The sequence below is a fragment of the Panthera uncia genome (genome assembly GCF_023721935.1).
Source record: "Panthera uncia isolate 11264 chromosome C1 unlocalized genomic scaffold, Puncia_PCG_1.0 HiC_scaffold_4, whole genome shotgun sequence".
Classification (NCBI taxonomy): Eukaryota; Metazoa; Chordata; class Mammalia; order Carnivora; family Felidae; genus Panthera; species Panthera uncia.
In genome coordinates, this window is record NW_026057585.1 from 67,354,515 (window position 1) to 67,375,876 (window position 21,362).

General features: G+C 50.6%; 1 protein-coding gene across 1 annotated transcript in view; it reads left to right on the forward strand.

The window, feature by feature from the left end:
* TRABD2B (TraB domain containing 2B) overlaps positions 1–21,362 on the forward strand; it is a 214,080-nt gene that overhangs the window by 30,735 nt on the left and 161,983 nt on the right. The gene's annotated exons all lie outside the window — the stretch shown is intronic.

Consider the following 21,362-nt stretch of genomic DNA (forward strand, 5'->3'; position numbering starts at 1 on the left):
AGAAGAAGAAGAAGAAGAAGAAGAAGAAGAAGAAGAAGAAGAAGAAGGCAGGTAGAACCTGTTTTCCCAGGTACTGAAGTAGGAAGAGGGTATGAAGTCACATTTAGAGATGTGGTAACTTTGTCAGAGGCCCTGCTGAAACAGACTCCCCCGGAGGTCAGTTTCCTTCCTGGGTTGGGGAATGGGTCAGCTGGTCAGCCACCCTCAGATCATGGGAGGGAAGGGGCAGTCAGATGTCAGATGTCATCAAGGCGAGCCAGAGGGCATCTGGCTGGCCCTCTCTGCCCTGACATCTTCTGCAGGAGTTTAGTAGAATCTCTGGCCCCAAAGCGGATTTTATTTTGTGAGGAGGAGGATGCTTAATTGAAAGTCTGGATCTGTAACTTGGTCCTGGACCCTGTGAGATATTCCCATCACTTTGTAATGTGAACCCAAGTTCCCAGGAAAGTCAGACTTATGCCCTTGTGGGAACCGCTTCACCCTCCCATCTGATAGGCTATGTTATCCATAGCATCTGGGGAGGCATCTCCCCTCCCCAGGGCCTAGAAACCACAACGTGGACTTGGGGCTTGAGTTGAACCTATTTGATCTGGTCCTGGAAGAAAAATCAAAGGCTGTTGAGAAGGAATCAGGTGCAGTGTGTAAAGTCCCTGAATATGTTTCCACACAAAAAAGACGTGTTCTTTGGAGACCAGGTCAGCTGGCTCAGCACCCTGAGGTGGGAAAGGCGCTGGAGAGTCGGGTAGAACTCTGGAATGAGAAGTGGTGTTTGCTTGTGGAAGGGGGCGGTACCTTTCCTGGGCAGGGCCTTGGGGGTGGGTGGGGGGGCTTACCTGCACAGTACCTGGTGAGGGGTGTTGTGGTCCTCCCCGGCACTGCCACCACCCGTCTGCAGCATGAGAGAGGCTGCGTGAAGGGAGCACCCCAGCCTGGGCCCCACGTTCCTCAGCTGTGTAGAGGATACTAGTAGAAATCCCAAGGCTGTTCAGTATTAAGCAAACAACTAAAGCAATATTGTATTTATCAGAAGCAAAACTGCAAAGGTAACTCAAATGGCAAGTTTTTACCCCCTCCCCCACCAAATAATCTATGGCCATCCATGGCTCCAACTGTTCTCTCTTTCCTGATCAGAAGCCTGGGCTGGCATTTTGACAAAATCACTGGGCTCAAGGATGCAGTTTGTTTAGCACGGGAGGTATTTCAAAACATGACACTCAACAGGCATTGGGTGGGAAGGTCTTTGCTCAGTAAAGAGTTGAGAAACCATGCTTCCAGCATTTTGGAATTCTTAACGAAGGTTATGTCCTTCCCTCAAGAACACTATGGGTGATCTTTGCCAACTCTTCCAACCTTAAAATTGCAGAGTGTCCAAGACTTCAGGTCTGAAAAGCGCTAAGCCCGCTCACAGGAAGCTCCAAGGTGCCCTCGGCACCCCCTGCACTCGCTCAGGTAGGGATTCTGTGTGTAATGTAACCAGAACACTCCTTTTTCATCTCTGTTAATTTCCAAATTGGCTTGTTAAATCTATACATTCCAGAGACTTGGTCCAACATTCCAGGGAACCTTTCCACGGACAATCAGAGCAGAGGGGTTCTTTTCAGCAGGATTTGTTTAAGCAGAGGGAATGTGAAAGAAAAAAAAAGTTCTCCAGAACAGACGATCTTCATCTTGCAAAGGGAACCTCAGATGGTAGCCTCACAGTTACCACGGCCCGCGTCCCTCTCGCTTCACGAGGGGTCTAGGTTGGACCAGCTTTGGGCCCAGCCCAAGTTCACTTCCTCGCATGTGAGTGGAGCTCCCACTGCAGATAATACGCTGTTAACCCGCAGCCCAGCCAGAGAGTTAGTACAGTTAACTCCCGGCTCTTTTTTTCTGCGTTGTTGCTGTTGGGACACAAACGTGAACGTGTGTCTGAGACGTCAGAGCACGGCTGCCAGGGGAGGTGTCCGTCTTGCTGCCAGATGGGTACATAATGCACCACACATGTGAGCAGGGCACTGGGGACTTTTAGCTGGAATTAACAACCGCACAAGAACTGGAAGCAAATAAATAAATAACCCAAGTGTTCAAAGGCCGTTTATCAGCTCAGTTTATCTCCACTGCTAAATGCCAACTTTTTTTCTCAACTTACCTTTTCCATTCCTCTGACCTTCAGAATTCTTCCCACATTCGGGACTAATTGACGTTGTTCTGGCGCTTCGGGCTCTTGCTTAAAGGAATGGCCTGCTATTTTTTTCTGAAGGGCTTTTGGAGGGGGGGAGTGTGGGGAGAGGAGATCGTTTTCCTATTCTCCAAGAGAAGGCAGCTCTGAGCAGTGGGGAGGTCAGGAGAGACGAGTTCTGGTGCCCAGCATTCTGCTCTGTTTATCGCTTGTCACCTGGAGGGGGAGGGATGGGCAGTAAAAGATATACAAGCCTTGTGCCGGTGTTGCCCTGACGTCTGTCGCTGTCTTCAGCAAGCACGTTTTGAACACCTAGTGAACGCGTGTTGCCAGGCACCTGTCTGGAAGGTGGTCCCTGCTCAGGAACGAGCAGTGGCAGGCCTACAATCAGTATTTGAATGAATGAATAGATACCGGAATTACAGGAGGAATTCAGTTCCAACTCAGAGGTAAATCAGCAGCCAGCCTTACCTTGCTACCACCTGCATGGTGTGTCTGCGTGTGTTGGAAATAGACACCCACCCCGCGGAGTGCCTGCAGCCTTCCTCTTGGGATCCCTTGAGCGGGAGTCAGACTGCATCAGTGTGTGCGGTGGCCCTGCCCGCTGGGGTGGGATATGGGGGCAAACAGAGGGGTGATGAGCAAACACCGGAGCTGGAGCGCTTACGTTCATGTGCTAAGGTCACCACGTGGTACCAGGGCTCTGTCTCTTCATCTGCCACCTGGAGGCATATTAGTACCCACTTCAGAGGGTTGCTATGTAGCCTAAATGAGTCAATATGTATAAACTGTTCAGAACAGTGCCTGGAACAGAGCGAGCACTAAATAACTATTAGCTCTTTTTCATGTTATTATTATGGGGAGAGGGACAGGTATCGGGATCTGAGTGTCAAGAGAAGCCGTAGGACGGCACGGTTTCTGGAGGGGTGAGAGGGTGGAAGGAGGGAGAGGTGCAGTTGGAGAGAGATCGTTTGGTGCACTGTGGTCAGTTTGAGTTGAGTTTCTGAGGCTGTAGCTCTCTGTAGCCCTCAAGTTCTTCCCTGGTGGGTGGGTGTCTACAGTGGTAGAGGCAGAAGGTCATAGGTGAAATTTGGGGGGCCAGCAGCCTCCTCCTGGTTCTGGTTCTGAGCAGCAAATACCTGCCTCCCAACACACACACACACACACACACACACACACACACACACTCACACACTGAATTGCAGGTAATATAACAAACAGCATCCAGGAAACTGGCAAGATGAGGCAGAGCAGTCTGGAGCCCACTAGGTATGCCAGGATCCAGTGATTTGTCTAGTGGCCACCAGGCATATGGAGGTAGAAGTCTGATACAGGTTGCCCAGCGTTTCTGGCAGGCGTGACTGAAAGAAATCAGGTGTGTGGCACCCAGACCACACGCCCTGCTGCTGGCATTGCTGATCCGTGCACTCCAGGCCTGGTGTGAGGATCACAGAAGCAGAGCCCTCAGTGACCTGCATTCGAATGGGAGGCAGGTGGAGAGGAGGCCTGGAGACCCCCGAGGCTAACCAGCTAAGATGGAAGGGGCTCCATGAAGGCCGTCAGGACTTGGATGACCAGAGCCGAGGCATTCCCGGCAGGGGTAGGCAGTCCAGCCAAGGTTGAAGTGGGCTTGTGTGCGATGAGATCCAGAAATAGGAATAAAATTGTGTGCCTGGAGCACAGTGATGGCCTGTGCATGTAGGGGAGAAGCCGGGATCAGACTGAGGAGTCACAGCTGGGGCAAGGCAGCTTTAGAAGCCACGCTAGTGATGAAGAGCCACTGGCTGTGGTTGGAGCAGACTTAACAATGAATCACGTGGCAGCCCAGGGTCTCTACTATCCTGTATCTCTGTGCTGGAGACAACTGGATCGGGAAGGAGACGCAGGGCTCTGGAAGGCTGGTGGGAGGAGCAAGAGCTTGGGGCAGGAGATGATGAGAGGTGGTTGGACTTTCTTAGCTTAGTCATTGTAACCAACAGCCTGCAAAGCGCAGAGGCCTTGGTGGAGGCAGGAGGAACAGTGAGCAGAGGAGGGAGAGGAGAAAGATCATGAAAGGAGAAGCCATTGGGCCTAGTGGCTGATGAGATGCAGAAGACATGTGTGTGTGGAGGGGCATGCAGTTTGGGAGGCGAGGCCCCCGTGGGTAGAAATAAATTCCACTCCGCCCCGAGGACTCGAGGAGAACGTGAAGGGCCCCAGTGGACAGGCTGTCAGCGGTGGGGCTCCAGGGCCAGAGATGAAGATTCAGGAGGCCTCGGGGGCAGGGCTGAGGCTGTGGGCGGGGAAGAGAGATGCGCAGAGAGAAAGAGGAGACAGTGACAGAAGTTGGGACAGTAGCCATCCTCGGGGCCAAGGAGAGAGAGAGGAGGTGGAGCAGCCTCGGAGGCCTGGTCACCGTGGCCCTGCAGCTGTTGCCGGGTTGTCCAGGCTAGTCCTCTGCTGAAATCCATGGCCCCCGACACACATGCACCCCTGCACGCCTCACAGCTCGACCCCAGGCCCTCCATCGAGTGCCAGCTCAAGTATCATCTCCTCTGGAACACCGCCCAGCTCCCTGCCCCAAGTGCCATTTTAGTGACTGTCCCTCTGCATTCCCTCGGCCCCTCCTCACCCGCTCCAGCACTCAGATGATGGGGCACTTCCTTGTGCTATCCAAGGGCCTCCCCACCAGACTGCGAGCTTTGCAGGTCTGTTCCCTGGGTGTGCAGTGCTACAGAGCCCTTGGTGCAGGCAGGCACGCTAGAGGTGGTCAGCTGGTTGCAGGGAGGGCCTAAGCAGGGAGCTGGGGCACATACAGGCCTGGAAAAGCCCTTGTGGGGGTGCTCAGCCTTGGCCTTCGAGGCTGCAACCTGCATGGAAGGTAGGGGGACACACCCCTTGTCTCCAGCTGCCCTACACCGGCTGTCCACCTGGCCCCTCGCCCGCCTTTTACTTGGTGCCTTCTTTTTTCTACGGTCTTTTGAAGCTGTAACCTGAACTTCTCCTGTAGCTGGACACATAGTAGGCCCTCAGAAAATGCTTCTTTGAATGAGTTGTGGCCTTATGTAAAGTGAGAAGCGAAAGGGCAAACTGAGGAAGAGTGGAGCTCAGGGCGTCTTGTTCTCTGAAGTCATTTGAACACGTACAAGGGAGCCATTGACTGGAAAGCACGCAGAGTGAGAGGCAGGAGCCCTGGATGGGGGCTCAGCCCCTACTCAGCCACCAACCCCTGGTGAGTCCCATTTTCTAAGCATCTTCTGAAGTCAAGCATGAAGCTTGCCGCTTTCACCAAACAGCATTGTGTTTCATTAATCCACAGAGCAACCTCATTCCTCTACTGATTCATTATCTCCATCTTGTTTAAGAGCATCGTGTGAAGTTGCAAGAGGTGAAGTGTGGCTCAAGGTCACAGAGCTGGCAGGTTTTACGGGTTGCCAGATTGTGTGTTCCTTATTTGCCACCAAGATCAGTTCTCTCCCAAGTGCAGAGCTACGTCAACACCTGACGCCTGGCCGGCTCACAGCCCTGTGAGCCACTGGAAGCAGAAAAGGTTTGCTTGTGTCTGAGAAGAGGCAAGAGTGAGCCTTCAGGAAGGTACAGAGTGGGAGGGAGTCCCGTGTCCTGTTGAGCCCTATGATTCTCAGAGCAAGGGACCATGTGACTTGAATACACAGTGTTTAGGGCCAAACTCTGTCTTGGATGCCTGGAAACATTTGACATGATGTCATGAAAAGCTATGAAAGTGTCTCTCCAAAGCTCCAAGGAAGGAATTAGGCTTTTGCACGTACGTATGTGTTCAATTTTCAGCTGTCCTGATTTCTCTCAAAAAGCCGCTGGTTATTCCTCGGAGCTGGTCCAGGCCCCTGTGTGCTTCATCTGCACTGGGATAAGCCTGCATGCCTGGCTTCTCTTGTCCCATTTTTCCGGGCTGGTGGCGCCGGCCTCAATGGCATTTTTCAATCACGCACTAAGGCACTAAGTAAGGCATTAAGAAAATTGAAACGCAGCAAACATTCCCCAACCCTGAGTGATAGCTGGGGGCTGCTGAGGTGCCTGCAGATTGAGCTGGGGACCTGGGGCAGGGGTGCAGACCAGGCAGAGAGTCTCTCTGCTGTCACAGCGGAATGAGGCCATCAAAGAGATGCTGGCCTTCCCCCGTGGGAACTAATAGCAGGAAAGGGCCAGAAGAGAAAGACGGGACCTGCCCTTGGGGAGGTCACAGTGTCCCCAGACAGGAGACAAGTCATGTGGGAGAGCAGTTATATAAGCACAGAGGTAATTGGTCTTACTCATTAGGAGCTCAGCAAATACTAAGAGTGGATAAAGGCACAGATCCAGAAGCCCTGGGAATGGCTCTGCTCTCTGCACTGTGCATCCTGCCCTTGAGGGGCTCACCAAGTAGTGGGAGAGACAGGTATGCACATGTGAGTCCAGGAGTGGGTGACAGGTGTGATTGAGGGCCCTTAGTTTTGGGGAAGGAGTCTAGAGGAGGAGGAGTTTGACTTACGGAGAAGAGGAGAAAGAGTGTCTTAGATACAAGGAATAATAGCCAGTGGATAGAACCAGCCTGGTGAAACAGCTTGGTATGCTCCTGGTGTGGGGCGAGTTTAGGCGTGGCTGCCCTTTGCACCCTACCTAAGGGTCACCAGATGTCCTTGCCTGAGGTCTCAGTGGAGCCCAGCTGCCAGGACGGGCAGTAGAGGCTATAAGGAGGGCTAGATTAGTGGAGGCTTCCTGGAGGAGGAAGTATGTCTATCTGAAGCTACCGTGAAGGAGATGGTTTGGGCAAGTAGGAAGGAAAGCAGGACAGTAACCCCATGAGAGCACAGAACCAGGGGCCCGATGGGACTATGACATGGACGGGGGGCAGGCTGAGAGGTGCTTTGCGGTGGCACATGGCACCATGTCTGGCACCTTCGATGAGGCTGTAGCTCACCTGTTAAAGGGGCCAAAAAATGCCAGGGATGCCTCCTTGGGTCAAGAGAAAGCTCCTGCAGTAGGAGTGGCTGCTCTGTGGTCAGGTCCCGAAGATACTGAGTGTCTGAGTCAAGGTGTCAGAATAGTTGTCTTTTATCACTCTGTGCCTCAACTTGACTAGCTGGAAAACAGGGACATGGGAGGGGGGGACCTCTGGCTTTCTGTGATTACCTTGCCAGGCACATCACTCCCGGGACTCAGCTGCACCTGTCACCTCACTGAGCATTTGGGAGGACAGATGGTGACAGTGAAGTCACTCAGAGCAAAAGCTCCAGACAAACGTGAGGGCTCAGGAGACGCTGGGACCTTTTCTAACTTGGTGCCCACCAGGAACTGCCAGCCTGCTCTCCACAGCCAGGCCCCACCCAGCCCTTCCGCTGATGTGCTTCCCCACCCTTTCCACTGTTTGTCCCCTTGGGTTTGAGGACAGCACACGCTGGCCAGCTCCACCCCACATCTGGAGGGACTTCCTCAGGCCACATGGCCAGAGCCTGCCCCCCTTCCCCCCCCCCCCGCCGCCACCCGCCCAGGGCCGACTCACCCACGCACCTGGCAGCAGCACTGCAGGCAGGCCCACCTGGCACAGGAGCCTGTTCGCCCCCGGAGGACGGCGTCCAGCCTGCTCCAGGCCCAGGGTCCTGGCTCCAGCGCTCTGAGCTCACCGAGGTTTATTTATTTATCATTTGTTTGGGGCGAAATGGGAGAGAATCGAATCCAATGGGCTGTTTTAGCAGCAGTTGGTGAAAAGAAAGGCATGTCTGTTTCTCCCGAAAGAATCCCCTGCATTGTGGCCGTGGCCCCTTGGTTGGGTTTCAGCAGACAATGCCCTCCTTTCTGCCTGTGCCCGACAGCTCGCCCCCGCCCGCCCGCCCGCCTGTCTGCCCTTGGTCCAGTGGGCCTGCCACTGCCCGCTTGACTTGGCTGCTGGGCAGGAGACGCCTGAGGAGGCCCTGGCTGATCAGTCTGATCCAGCCCGGCCTACCAGCCCTGCAGGCCTTCTGGGGTGCTGCACCCCTGTGACCCCCTAGGCTACTCTGGAGCCCTAGTCCACAAACATGTGTTGAGAGCACACCCTGTGCCAGGCACTGTGCCCGCAGAGGTGAAGCCCTCCCCTTCCTGGCAGGAGGCTGACGTTCAGGTCTCAGATGAGCCCCGGGCCCGCCTCCCACCACTGCCCGCTGAGTTTCCATTGCCATCTTGCGGAGGGAGAAATGGAGATGCGAAGGAGGTGGGTGATTTGCTAGGTTCGCATAGTGAGGTGTCTGTGGCTGAGATGTGCGGCTGCGCCTTTTCGCCACTTTGGGTGGAGGCAAGGACCAGTGGGTCAGCAGAAGCTGAGGGTGAGCAGGACAGCCTCCACTGGCGACCTCAGTATTCCCTGTCTGCTTGTCCGCAGCCTCCCTTCCCACCCACGTCATAACCTGGCTGAAGCCACTCACCTCACAAAGAGTAGAATCGACGTCTTGCCTGGCCTCTTTGTGCTCCCTGTTGGCCTCCCCAGCTTCATAGATACTTCCCCTCTTTGGCCTCATTCCAGCTTTGCTGTTTCTTCAGCTCACCAAAGTCATTTCTGTCTCAGGGCCTTTGCACCTGCAGCCCATCCACCTGAGACTTTCTTCTCTGATGCTGGCGTGGCTGGTCCTTGACAGATATTGGACGGGTGCGGGGTGGGGGTGGGGCAGGGGTCATGCAGTTTAAGTGGTCTCCCCCCACCCACACTCCTTAACTCCTTACCTTTCTCTCCCCTTCTTTATATCATTTGTCACTTTCTGAAATCACAGTACTTATATACTTACCTGTATTTCTTTCTCCCCCACTAGGATGTAAGGTCTTTGCCCGTCCATTCGAGGAGCTTTGCAAATATATATATTTTTAGAATGAATGAATGAAATCTGAAGTGTTATGTATTAATTTTCAGGGACTTTTTCTCAAAATACTTTAGTGTTTACTCTGGCAAGTTTCTGGGACCCCGAGGACAGAGATCTGAAGAACCATGACCTAGAAAGTTCTAGTCATAGTGCAGACTGACAGGGAGAGGCCAGCAGAGTTGTGCAGAGAAGTTAGGTGACCGGGCTTCAGGGGCAGACAGACTGTGGGGCCTTGAACAATTTACTTAGCTTCTTTGCTTCCATTTTCTCATCTGTAAAATGGGACTAATCACGGTACCACCCTCAGTGATTGTTTTAAGGAGTAAATGACTTAATAAATAAGAAGTACCTAGAATGATGCTTGGCCCATGGTAAGCATCATATTAGTATTATCTATAATTACTGTTATTAGCATTATCATTTATTAGCAATTTTACTATTAATAGGAGGAACAGTACTATTATATTCCAAGTCAGCTCTGACATTTACAGCCCATGTACCCTTATGTTAGTCATGAGGATGTAGTGAAAAAATACACCTCATGTGCTCAGTGAGGTCATGGGAGCTGAAGACATGGGCCAAAGGAGAGAGACTCCAGGGGTGGGAGAGAGGAGCAAGGAGGCTAGGCTGGGGGTGGAGTGGGGCCAGGAAGAGGAAGTGACTTAGGGCCCAGGGAAATGGGGAGTGTACATAACCGAGAGAAAGGGAAACATCTCAGAATTTTGAGGGAGGAATGCAGAGATTAAGGAGGGGAGGGAGGAAGAGCATCTTATTCTGCCCCTTGGGAAGGTCTAGGAAACTTATGGAGGGGTAAGGAGCCTGTATTTCCCTTCCCAACAGACCAAAGGCCAAGAAAAGGATTGGGGGTAAAGGTCTTTGAGCTGGGCTTCCTCTCTGTCACCGTCCTGAACATCCAGATGCATGTGGTTTTTACATGCAAGGAGCAGAGAGAGGCAGGGAGGTCTACACACTTGGAGTCTGAATCTGAAGGCCATTCTTCACACCCTGTCTCCTTGCTCTTTGGTCAGAGGCATCCGGAAGTGAAGCATTAATGGCCTGAGAGAGGTGTGTTCGCCACCAGTTATTCCAGGTACTGTGGGTCGGCTGGGGTGACAGATGTGGAAGTTTCATTTTGGACTCCACCCTTTCTACCTTTTATGGCACCATTTTGCTTCGGGGTCTTTAGCCCCTATCTGCTCCCCCTAAAGAACATCGCTGGCACGCCGTCATCCAGAGAATGCCCTTAGGATTACAGCACCTTTGCCCCAAGATGCCAAGAGTCCTTGTCCCCACTCTCCCAGAGCCCATGCCCACTATTTTGTAGTCTTGGACCTCAAGATTGCAGAGTCTGGGCCATCAGATTTCAGGACTTTCCACTTCAAGATTCCAGAGCCCATGGTCCTCAAACTGAGAAGTTTGGTTGCCACAATTTTCAGAGCCTTCCAAGGTATCTTTCTGACCTCTACCCCATGCTGTCTGGTCTGCTCTGTCCCTTGCCTTTCTGCCTGAGGAATCCTGGACTAGGAATCGGGCCTGGCCCTGGGGCTTCTGATGGGTTGAGGTTCATCTCCAATAAGCTGTCCGCCTGGCTGAGCCTCGGCGTCCTCACCTGTAAAATACGGGGGACAAATGACCTCAGGGGGCGCTTGTGAAGATCTGGGAAGACGAAGTGTTGGGGAGGAAAGTGCTTTGCAGATGTGAGCTATTCCTGTTTTAGTGCCTGTCAGCCCTGCTCAGCATCAACATCGTGACACTGGAAAATCCAGCTACGTGCCCTGCTTGTCTTGGCTTTCATTTGCTCCATGGGCCGTGTCCACCCTTTGCTGTTTACCCAGATTTTTAACTCAATCCACTCCCCAGCTCCTCCAGCCCTCTCTTCTGGTTTCACTGTTTCTCGGCTTTCCTGTGCATGTTCCAGGAGTGCCCAAGTCACGATTCATACCTCCTCTGCTTTCACCTCCTCTGTTCGTGCCTCTGTTGCAGCATGCCGCAAAGCTGCTTTGTATACAGGTTATATATGTATGTGTTAATTATGTTATTATGTTAATTACCTCCTGCCTCCGTCGCTTGTGGGTCTTTGGTGTCTAATAGCATTAACTGACCTTGGGCCGGGTCCCTGGTCTTTCCGAATCTCAATTTCCTGACTGCTAACCTGGGGGAAAGTAACACATACCTCATAAAGTTGCAGTGACTAGTGATGGACAGAATACTAGCCTTCAAGCATTTAAAGAAGCTGGTGGGGACTTAGTAGGCACACATAAATATTAGGAGAGATGGCAAAATAAAGTGGGAAGAACATAAGCTTTGAAGCTAGGTTCAAGCCACAGCTATGCCCCATGAGAGCTGTGTGACATTAGGCAGGCTGTTTAACTTTTCTGAGCCTCCACTTTCTCATCCTTAAAATCCTTAAAACCGGCATAACAGGACTGTAGCAAGGTTTGGTGCTAGTGTTAGAAAAATGCATGGAAAAAAGCAGGCACCTAATAAATGGTACTTGTTATTGTCTCTCTTTACCTCCTTATCGAAGAAACCTAGTCTCACTTATCTTTGTGCACCCTGTTGTAGATAGCACAACCTAGTCTCTGAAATTCATTGGATTGACAAAACTAATAACCCAGATGGAAGAGACCACAAAGAGAAAAGAAAGTGACAATATAAAGCTTCAAGAGAACAGAGGAGGGAACTCTTCCCAGCTCGTGACTTTGTGAGACCAGCATCACCCTGGTACCAAAACCAGACAAAGACATTTTAAGAAAAGAAAACCATGGATCAGTATTCCTCATGTCCTCAATGTGGGTGGATCAAAACGTCTCATCTAAATATTAGCCAGCCACATCCAGCAGTATAGAGAAGGTTAATATATTAGAACTAAATGGGGGGTTTTCCTGGGATAACTGATTTAGTGTTCAAAAGTCAACTAATGTTAATTTACCGTACCAATAGACTAAAGAAGAAAACCCATATGATTACCTCAGTAGATGGCAGAAAGAGCCTTTGACAAAACTCAACACTGTTCATGATAAAAACTCTCAGTAAACCAGGATGAGAAGGAACTTTCTTGGTCTGATAAAGAACATCTACAAATGACCTACAACCAACATTAAACATAAGAGTGAAAGTTGAGTATTTTCCCTAAGATCAGGAACAAAGCAAATCATATATCTGATAAAGGATTCATATCCAGAATATATAAAGAACTCACAAAACTCAATGATAAGAAAACAAGTACAATAAAAAAAAAAAATGAGCAAGCTATTCTAACACTTCTCAAAAGAAGATATAAGAATGGCAAATAATTACATGAAAAAATGCTTAATGTCTTTAGTCATTAGGAAAATGCAAATTAAAGCTGCAATGAGATGCTTCTACATACTTATTAAAATGGCTACAAATAAAACTGACAATACCAAGTGTTGACGAGTTTAGGGAGCAACTACACCGCTCATATGTTGCTGCCGGAAATGCAAGGTGGTTCAGCCACTCTTTGAAAACAGTTATGCAGTTTCTTATAAAGTTAAACATACGCTTGCCACACCCAGAAATCCCACTTTCGGTATTTACCCAAGTGAAATCAAAACTTACGTTCACACAGAAACTGTACACAAACGTTTGTAAGTGGCCTTACCTGTAACAACCCCAAAGTGGAAACAACCCAAATGTCCCTAAACTGGGGAATCGATAAGCAGACTGTAGCACATCCGTACGATGGGATACTGCTCAGTGATGAAAAGGAAAAAGCCACTAAGACAGGCAGTACTGCAGATGAATCTCCAATGCATTACGCAAAGCGAAAGAAGTCAGATGCAGAAGGCTGCACTCCGTATGATTCATGTGTGTGACATCCTGGGGAGAGGAACAACTAGAAAGATGGAAAACAGTAACAGCTGTTGGGGGGTGGGGATGAGTTTACTACAAAGGGACACAGGGGAATTCTCTGGGGGTGTTGGAACTGTTTTATATCTCAATTTGGGTGGTTATGTGACTATTTGTGTTGATCAAAACTCAAAGAACTATACAGTAAAAAGGGTGCATTTTACTGTGTAAAGTATGTCTTAATAATGAAGAAAAAAAAAAGAGCTCCAAGAGCAGGTTAGCAAAAGCTTTAAGGTCTTTGGAGTAGGTAAGGGGTTTACTCTGGAGGTTTCTTCCTCTCTCTGGAACATGGCAACAACCCCCTCCTCCTCATTGCCTTCCCTGCTTCCCGCCTTCCACCCCCACCTCCTTCCTGCCTTCAACCCCCAGAGAGCTAAACCAGAAATGCAACAGAGCCCTTCCTTCCAAAGGCTCCCCATTGCCTGTGCTGTGAGGTCTGAATCTGCCCCGTGGCTCAGTAGGCCCCCTGCCATCTGTTCCCTGCCCACCTGGCTTCCCGGTCCTGCTGAAGCTCCAGGAACACTGTCCTGCTTTGTATTTTCTGCCCAAGTCAGACTCGGTCCCACATCGGTGTCTTTGGGGGCTGTTCCCTATTCTGAGACTTCCAGCCTTCTTTCTTCTATCTACTCAGACTCCAGGTCTCCGTTAGGTGCTCCCTCCTGGGGAGTCCTCCCACTACAGAGCTGCATATTTCCTCCTCGCTGTTCCCAAGTCAGTGTCTTGTCACATCTGTGACGGGTGGCCATGGCCATGCGCGGCTCACATCTCTCTTCCGGGGAAAGCCTGCTGCCAGGGAGTGCAGAGAACTGATGGCCTCCAGGCTTCCAGTTGCAGTGCCTTGGGGATCTGCCCCTTTGAGCCGAGTCTGTGCTCCTCCCTGGCAGCCCCAGCCAACAGAGCCCAGCATCTGTGCCGGGACCTTGCCATGCCTGCTCAACCCACTCTGCAACCTTTGTTGGGTCAGCAGGGACGTCCTCCGAGTGGCTTTGGTCCATTGCTCTTTTTCTCAGTCCTCCTTGGCTCCTCTACCCTTTTCCCTCACCATGAACGACCTGCACGGAAGCCTTTCCCTGGCTGCTCTGCCCCCTCTCCCTTGACCTTTGGCGGGCATTACCCCAGTAAGTCACTCACACATCTACCTCTGTCTTGGCTTCTGTTTCCTGAAGGACCTCTCATTGGTTATTCCTTCTGTTGCTCTTTACTTCTTCCTCCACTGACTCTTAATTCCTGCATCCATTCAACAAATATTTCTCAAGGCCCACCCACCACTCACCGTGCCCACCGTCCACAGCTCATTGCCAAGGTGGCTCTCTTCCCAACGCACCCAGCTGGATCCAACTTATCTGCCTCCGCCTCCCCCAGTACAAACACACACAGGAATTCCATGCCCTGTGGCCCATCTGTTCCTGGGCACTTATATTCCCGGGTCTCAAAATGTCATCTCTTACTGCCTCAGTGGCTTCCTCCTTCGGGGCCTTCTGTGAGCTCTAGGTGAAGGCACCAGGCCCCTGTGACTGCATATGTTCGGGTGCAGAAATTACTAGTTGGGTGTCTGAGAGACTCCCATACAACTGTTGTCGGGATTGATTATAAGAGGTAATGTGTGTAAGGCAACAAGCATGTGGCCTGGCAGGCAGCAGGTGCATGGTAAATGCTTATGGTGGATTTCTGGTAAATTCCATTTGATGTCGTATCTCACAAATGGGGGCTGATGATTCCTTCTGTTGTATTCTGTGTCTTGTTTTATTTTATCCTTGCTACATCTCGTATAGTTGGGAAAGAGAGAGTCGGTGGTGCCCTCTGTGTTGTGTGATTTCTTTTGTGAGACGCAGGACACAAACGGCCATGCCTCGTCCAGGGCTGCAGTCTGTAGTCAGGAGACCTGAGTGCTGGCTGTTCCAGGAGCTTGATACATGACCCTGTCCTTTTCCAGGCCTCAGGGTCACCCTCTGTAATAGAGAATCAGACTGATTCTCACAGCGCTTATGCAACTAAGGTTCTGCGATGAAGTCCAGAAGCGATAGACATGAACTTGGATTTGCTTTTTTGCTGTGAGATTATTTGTGCTTTTTCTACTTCCACCTCCTTTCTCCGTGCAGGCTGAGAGTTCACCATATTGACTTGTAATGTGGAGAGTAGATGCTGAGTAAACACTTTATAACTCGGTATCACTTCCCTTTTATGGTTTACCTGCGGGGGAACATAGGTTTTCTGTCCCCCGCATTTGAGATTTCTTGTCAAACGTGGGGGCTGTGAACCGGTGTTTGCTTGAATGTTAGCTGTGTGCCAGCATCATCTTGTGTGCCGGCTTTCCCTGAATCTTCAGAACCCCATTCTAGGGAAACCAGTGTTATCCTCGTGTTTTTGACCAGGACACCAAGACTCAGGGAGGGGAAGGAACTTTCCTAAAGGCTCGGAAGGACCCAGTGATTGAAGTTTGAACCCACTGCTCCCTGGTTCCAAAGCTTTTGTGCTCTTCTTTTGAGGTCGAGTGCTTTTGCCTTCAGATTTTCAAAAAAAGAAAACAAAAGCCCAACAGGTAACTCTATTTAGAAATGACAATTCAGGGAGTGCTTGAGGCCCAGAAAGTAAGGAGCCTGTACCCTCAAGGAGCCAGCCTAGTTCAGATCCCAGCTGTGCCCTTATACTAGCCTTCTGGTCTTGGGCAAGTTCCTCAACCTCCTCTGTTTCCATCTCTTCATCTGTGAAACGGGTGCAATAATAGCAACTACCTCTTAGGCTGTCGTAAGTATTAACTAAGTTAGTATGCAGAGAGCTTATAGTAGTGCCTGCTTGGTAACTTGTAAGTGTGCCAGAAGTGTTGGGAATTATTATCAGTAATGTTGTTATTATCGTTATCATAGCCATCATTATTTTGATCCAATCCTGGGACCTGGTGGGTTTCCGCTAGCTCTTCCGTTCTAGAGGGCACTAGGTGGGTGGCAAGGGATGTCCTTCTGGGGGCTGTCATCATAGCTGTCAGGCTGCAGTCCAGCCCATTTGACTCATGGTGAGGGACGGCACAGTGCCTGAGCCCTGCTTGGCCAGGGAGACCAGAGATTCCTGGAATAATGCTTGATGATTGCTGGAGCAGGACCCTGAAAATGTATAAACACCCCAGCTGTGGAGACACTGCCTCCTCTGCTCTGGCCCCATCACCCCGCCCTACCCCTTCCAACCCTGGCCTTGCTCTGATCTTAAGTGCTTAAGTGCTCAAGTCCTTTGGGCTGATGAGCCCAGGAAATGCCCTGCTTTTTCTCCAGGAGTGCAAGAGGGTGGAGAGAACGGGACCACACAAATGGCATACCTGGAACTCTTGGCTTCCCCAGTGAGTCAGGGAGCCTGAGGGCGAAGGGGCTAGACGAGGTCCTTTCAGACCAGTTCTCCACTACCGGGTGTGAGGGAATCTGGTTGCCTTACCCTTTTCCCGAACGGTGTTCATGCAAACATTCCCCAAGCTCCTGTGCTGCATCAGACAAAACGAAGTTACCGAGTATTAATTGGACAGTGGCATTCTATTGACTAACATCTGTCAAACACTTAGAATGTTCTAAGAGCTTCACAGCTGCGCATCCATATAATCCTCACACTAAAACCCAGTGGTAAGTTCTGTGATTATCCCAAGTTTGCCCATGAAGAAACTAAAGCACAGAGGGGTGAAGTAACTTGCCCAGGGTCACACAGATGGTGTGTGTGGAAGAGAAGGGACTCAAATACAAGTAGCTGGGTTTCAGAGCTACCACGCCATCAGTCTCTCGGGAGATGAAGGCAGGTCGGCACAGTTCAGCGGTACTTCTCAGGCTTTCTCTCCACCTTGAGGTAGGCAAGGCTTATTAGCTGGGTTTGTAAATAGGAGGAGCAGAGCTTCGAAATGATGTGGCGGGTTCACACGGCTAGTCAGTAGCCAGATTAAATTGGAACTCAGGTTCCCTGGCTCTTGGTTTAGTTTTTCCTGCGTCTGGCTGTGTGTGTGTGTGTGTGTGTGTGTGCACCCACCTGTGAGTGTGAGTGTCTGCGGGCGTGTCCATGTGTGTTTCTGTATGCTCACAGGCACATGTGTGTCTGAGTGTGCACATAGGTGTGTGTGTGTTAGGAGGGAGTCCGGTGGGTTAGAGAGGGTAATGCGACACAATGGAAGCTGATGGAGCCTGAGGGATTCTGACCTGAGAGCCTAGGCAAGCGTCCTGGCTCTAGCGCCAAGGTCCTGGGACCTTGAGCAGGTCCCTTCTGCTCCTCCCAGTCTCTGGCTTAGGATGTGGGATTGGCCGGGAGGGTCTCTGGCACTCTGTGCTGCTGAGGGGCTGCAGGGAGCCGGGAGTGGGTAGGGCTGGGGAGGTGCCCCAAGAACAAGATGTTTGGGACTGAATCAGACAGCCAGCAGTGGGTGAGTGTGGGCAGGGAGTGTCATTCATATGCCCCGACTGCTCTTCTGGGCTGGCGTCCAGGAATAGCTGTGGTAAGATCTACATTTTTAAAGTGGGTCTTAATGTTTTTCACTGCTGGAAAATATGCCATTATGGGCATTTTTCCCCTCCAAATTCCTGGACTGCCATGCCCCCCAAGCTCCCCTCCCACACTGCTCACTTTCTTTTCTCTCTGACTGAAGCCTGTCTATTTTTATTCCCACTCACCGCCTCTGTCCCTTGATCACACACAGAAGGACCGGCTCAGGTCTTGTTGCTGTCTGTGTTGGGAACCTGTGACTGCAAAGATGTGACTCGGTTCATGGCTGGGCAGCAAGGTCCTGCCCAGGAAGTCAGGCTGGCCGATGGGAGCAGGGCATAGAAGTGGGGTATAGGAGGCTTCCGGGGCCGGCACTGCTGTTCGTCGAGGGATGTGTGGTGACCGTCACCCTGGGAGAGGCAGCGCCAGCTCGGTGCTTTCCAACGTGCGCAAGCCTGGAAAGGCTCCTTTATCCTTCTGTGCCTTCGGTTTCCTCGTGAATGAAAATTGAGATAATATGTGAGATTCTAATGGTGCCTGTCCGTAGTAATCCCCAGCGCATTCCAACACCCTTTCATTGCTTTTGAGGTGCTTGCAGTCTGACAGTGGGGACAGGTAACTGGCCCGTAACGGTGAGACAAGGAGGGGGGGACCTTGCTGCACTGGATTTCCTACAGGGTGCTGTGGGCTGGCAAGCATCTTTTGTTCCTCCTGGAAGCCAGAGGAGAATTTCCAAGCTTGTTCCTTGAAGAGTTGGAGTTGACAGGACAGAGAAGAGGCCTCAGGGTGTTGTAAACAGAGGTGCAGAGAGTGTGAGCAGAGTCACCCCTGGAGAGCGCATGGTGCCTGGGGCCACGGGGAAGCTACTGGGGTAAAGGGGCATCTGGGACAGTGTGGGACCTCAGGCTGGAAAATGAAGTTGGGACCAGATCGTGATAGGCCTTCAATGACAGAGCTTGTCCTGGGGGCACTGAGGCCCTGCAAGTTTTTTTTTGTTTGTTTGTTTTTAAACTTTGTTTGGATCTCAGAAGGACCACTCTGGGTGCAGTGTGGAAGGTGGAATAGAGAGGAAAAGCTGGAAGCAGGAAGGTCAGGGAGGAAGCTGTGGAAAAGTCCAGAAGAGGAGTCCTGAAGTCCTAGGCTATTGTGAGCCCTGATATGTAAGATGCTCTGAATACAAGTTTCAGTGAAAGATGTGGGAAGGAGGAGACAGACTTACTGTGTGACCTTGAGTAAGCCAGGTATCCTCTGAGGGCTTCAATTTTTCCATCTCTAACAGTGACATTGAAATAGTCTCATAATTAGCAGCAGAGCTAGACTCCTGGCCCACTTCTCACGAGTTGGGTGATTTTGGGTGAGTTACTCAGCCTCTCAATGCCACTGTGATTTTTATCCATAAAAGGGGTTGACAGGTGTACCTGTCTAAAGGGCTTGTTAAGAGGATTAAAAAAGAAAGCCAGACAGAGCACAGCGCCTGGCCCATAGCAAGCCTACACGACTGTGCTCTCATTGCCATTGTTTATTGTTTATTTATTTATTATTATTACTGTCATTTATTTAAAAATTTGTTTTCAATGTTTATTTATTTTTGAGAGAGAGAGAATAGGGGTGGGGCAGAGAGAGAGAGGGAGACACAGAATCCGAAGCAGGCTCCAGGCTCTGAGCTGTCAGCACAGAGCCCGACACAGGGCTCGAACTCACAGACTGAGAAATCATGACCTGAGCCGAAGTCAGACGCTTAACCCAGGGGCCCCTTATTATTATTACTGTCATTTAAAATCTTTTCTTACCATTCCATGATAACAAAATGTGTAGAACTCCCTGGGTGAAATCACCCTATTCACCCTTACAGCCTTATCCCCCATGCCCTAAGCTGCTCACAGAGTGCCTTCTCTTCCTTGTCACATTGAATTTTATTGGATTTTGACTCCCCAAAACTTTTAAAACTCTCTGCCTGATTAATTAACAGTAATGAGAGAATCTCCGCGGGGGCGGGGGGGGGCATTAGGAATTTGATGTCAAGAGCCTTGATCCTTATGCTCTTCCGCGATGCTACTACCCCAGGCACTGAAGCTGGAAAGCTCTCTCCTGCCTCCCGATAGATCTTTTCCTAAGCTCTTTCTTCCTCCTGACACGTTGTGTCTGTCTGCCTGTCTCTCTCTTTCTTTCTCACGTGTGCGGGCACATACGTACAAATGCACACACTCTTACTTTTCTATCTGTGGGAGTCAGAGCCTGTCAGAGTCAACCACTTATCCCCCGTCTTCCAAGAAGCCTTCTCTCCCGTTGTGTGCACGGCCCCCACCCCACACTTCTCAAGTGTCGTTTGCTTCATGCTTCAGTTGAATTGAATCCAGCCTGACCATTATTTTACAGATAGGGACACTGGATCCCACTGAAAGGGAGGTAGGAGACCCTCTGCTCCCTTCCACAGCCCCTGTCCCAGACAGCAGGATTCACCTGGGATACCCCCAGGCTGTTAGTAAGGGAAAGTCACAGAAAACACGATTTCTCCAGGCAGGAGAGAAAGCTATCTTTTCCTAGTGGTTCCAGAAAGAAGACAGACTGAAACATGTGTCTTCATGTACTCCCCTCCCCCCAACTTGCCACTTATGTTTGGCCTAGGATTCAAGACACAGGAGACCATAGTTTTCAGATAAACAGATGGGCAGGGGAAAAGATTTGTGGACTATTCCAGAGAAGGATGGAGCTTGGGCTAGAATAGCCCAGATGTCTTATGAGTCTTTAATTTTGAGCTTTTTCCCTTCTTTCTCACTTGCCCCTCTGCTCTGTCCTCCACCTGCCCTGCCTATACCTGTAGCCTGAACCCCAGTCACAGGTATAGCACCCTAAAGGAAGAAAGAGCCTGTGAGTGGTCTGTGTGTCCCTTTCTGTTTGGCTTCTGGTCTTTTCCAGTCCTGAGTTCCCTTTCGCCTCACCTAATTTCCCTCAAGCTCTGCTCTGTGGGCCTGTGCCCGGGGTTTAGTGGCTATGATATGTAATTTAGGCCCCGTTTGCGGCTGGCAAAAAATATAATGAGTGGTAGAGCCGGAGAATGGTAATCTTGTTGGAGACCGCTGTGGGATTGGGGTGGGAGCTGGGGGTTTCCCGTTTCCTCTTGGAAAGGGAAGTCATGACAGATGTGTGCCCCCCCCCCACTCAACAACCCTTCACCGCATCTGGGGTGTTCGTTTTCTCTCCCCGGTGTCTAGGTTTGGGATGTTGCCCTCTGTCGCCAACTGCAGATGGTGAGAGCCTCGCTCAAGGACAGTGGGCTCCAGCAAGGCGGGAGGCAGTAATAAGGCCGGCCTTGAGAGAAGATGCCTTTGGGTAGACACTGGCCTGGTCTCCATGAACCCTGCTCCCTCATCGGGGATCTCTGGGCTTCCACTTGTCACAGGAAGCTTGTTTTTTAAAAATCCTGTCCTTGTTAGAAAAATAAAAGTGTTGGAGCCTGCCTCAAACTCCCTCTAAATCCCTTCCCTCTTTTGGGCCTCAGTTTCCTCATCTGTAATGATGATGATGATGATCCATACGTACTGGCCAATATGTCGTAAATGGTTTCCACGTACCTATTCCTTACAGCATTCCAATGTGGTAGGCACTATTCTCATCCCCGTTCTACAGATGAGAAAACCGAGGCATTGAGTAATTAACTTGGCAAGATCACACAGCTCGTAAATGGGAGAAGCAGAATATCTTTGACAACAAGGGAGTGCAGTGGAGTTTTAAGCTCCCTTCTAAGTCTAAAATATAATGGCAATCTAGTCTTGAAATTTTCTTATCTTTTTCTCATGCCTCCTGCTTTGTGTACCGTCCCGCAGTAGCTGGAGACGTCCTTTCATGCAAGTTCTACCTATTCTTTAAGACCCAGCCCTTCCATGAGCTCCTGACTTCTCCAGTCCTAGTAAAGCTCCTCATTGGCATCTGGGTGCCCACGTGTTTGTCTGTCCTTCCCTCACATCTTCCAGGTCCTCCATTCTTTTTTCTTACTGTTTTTGCATCCAGCACACTCTGAGCTTGTCGCTGGGAGGACGGCAGGATCTTGGCCATCTCCCTGC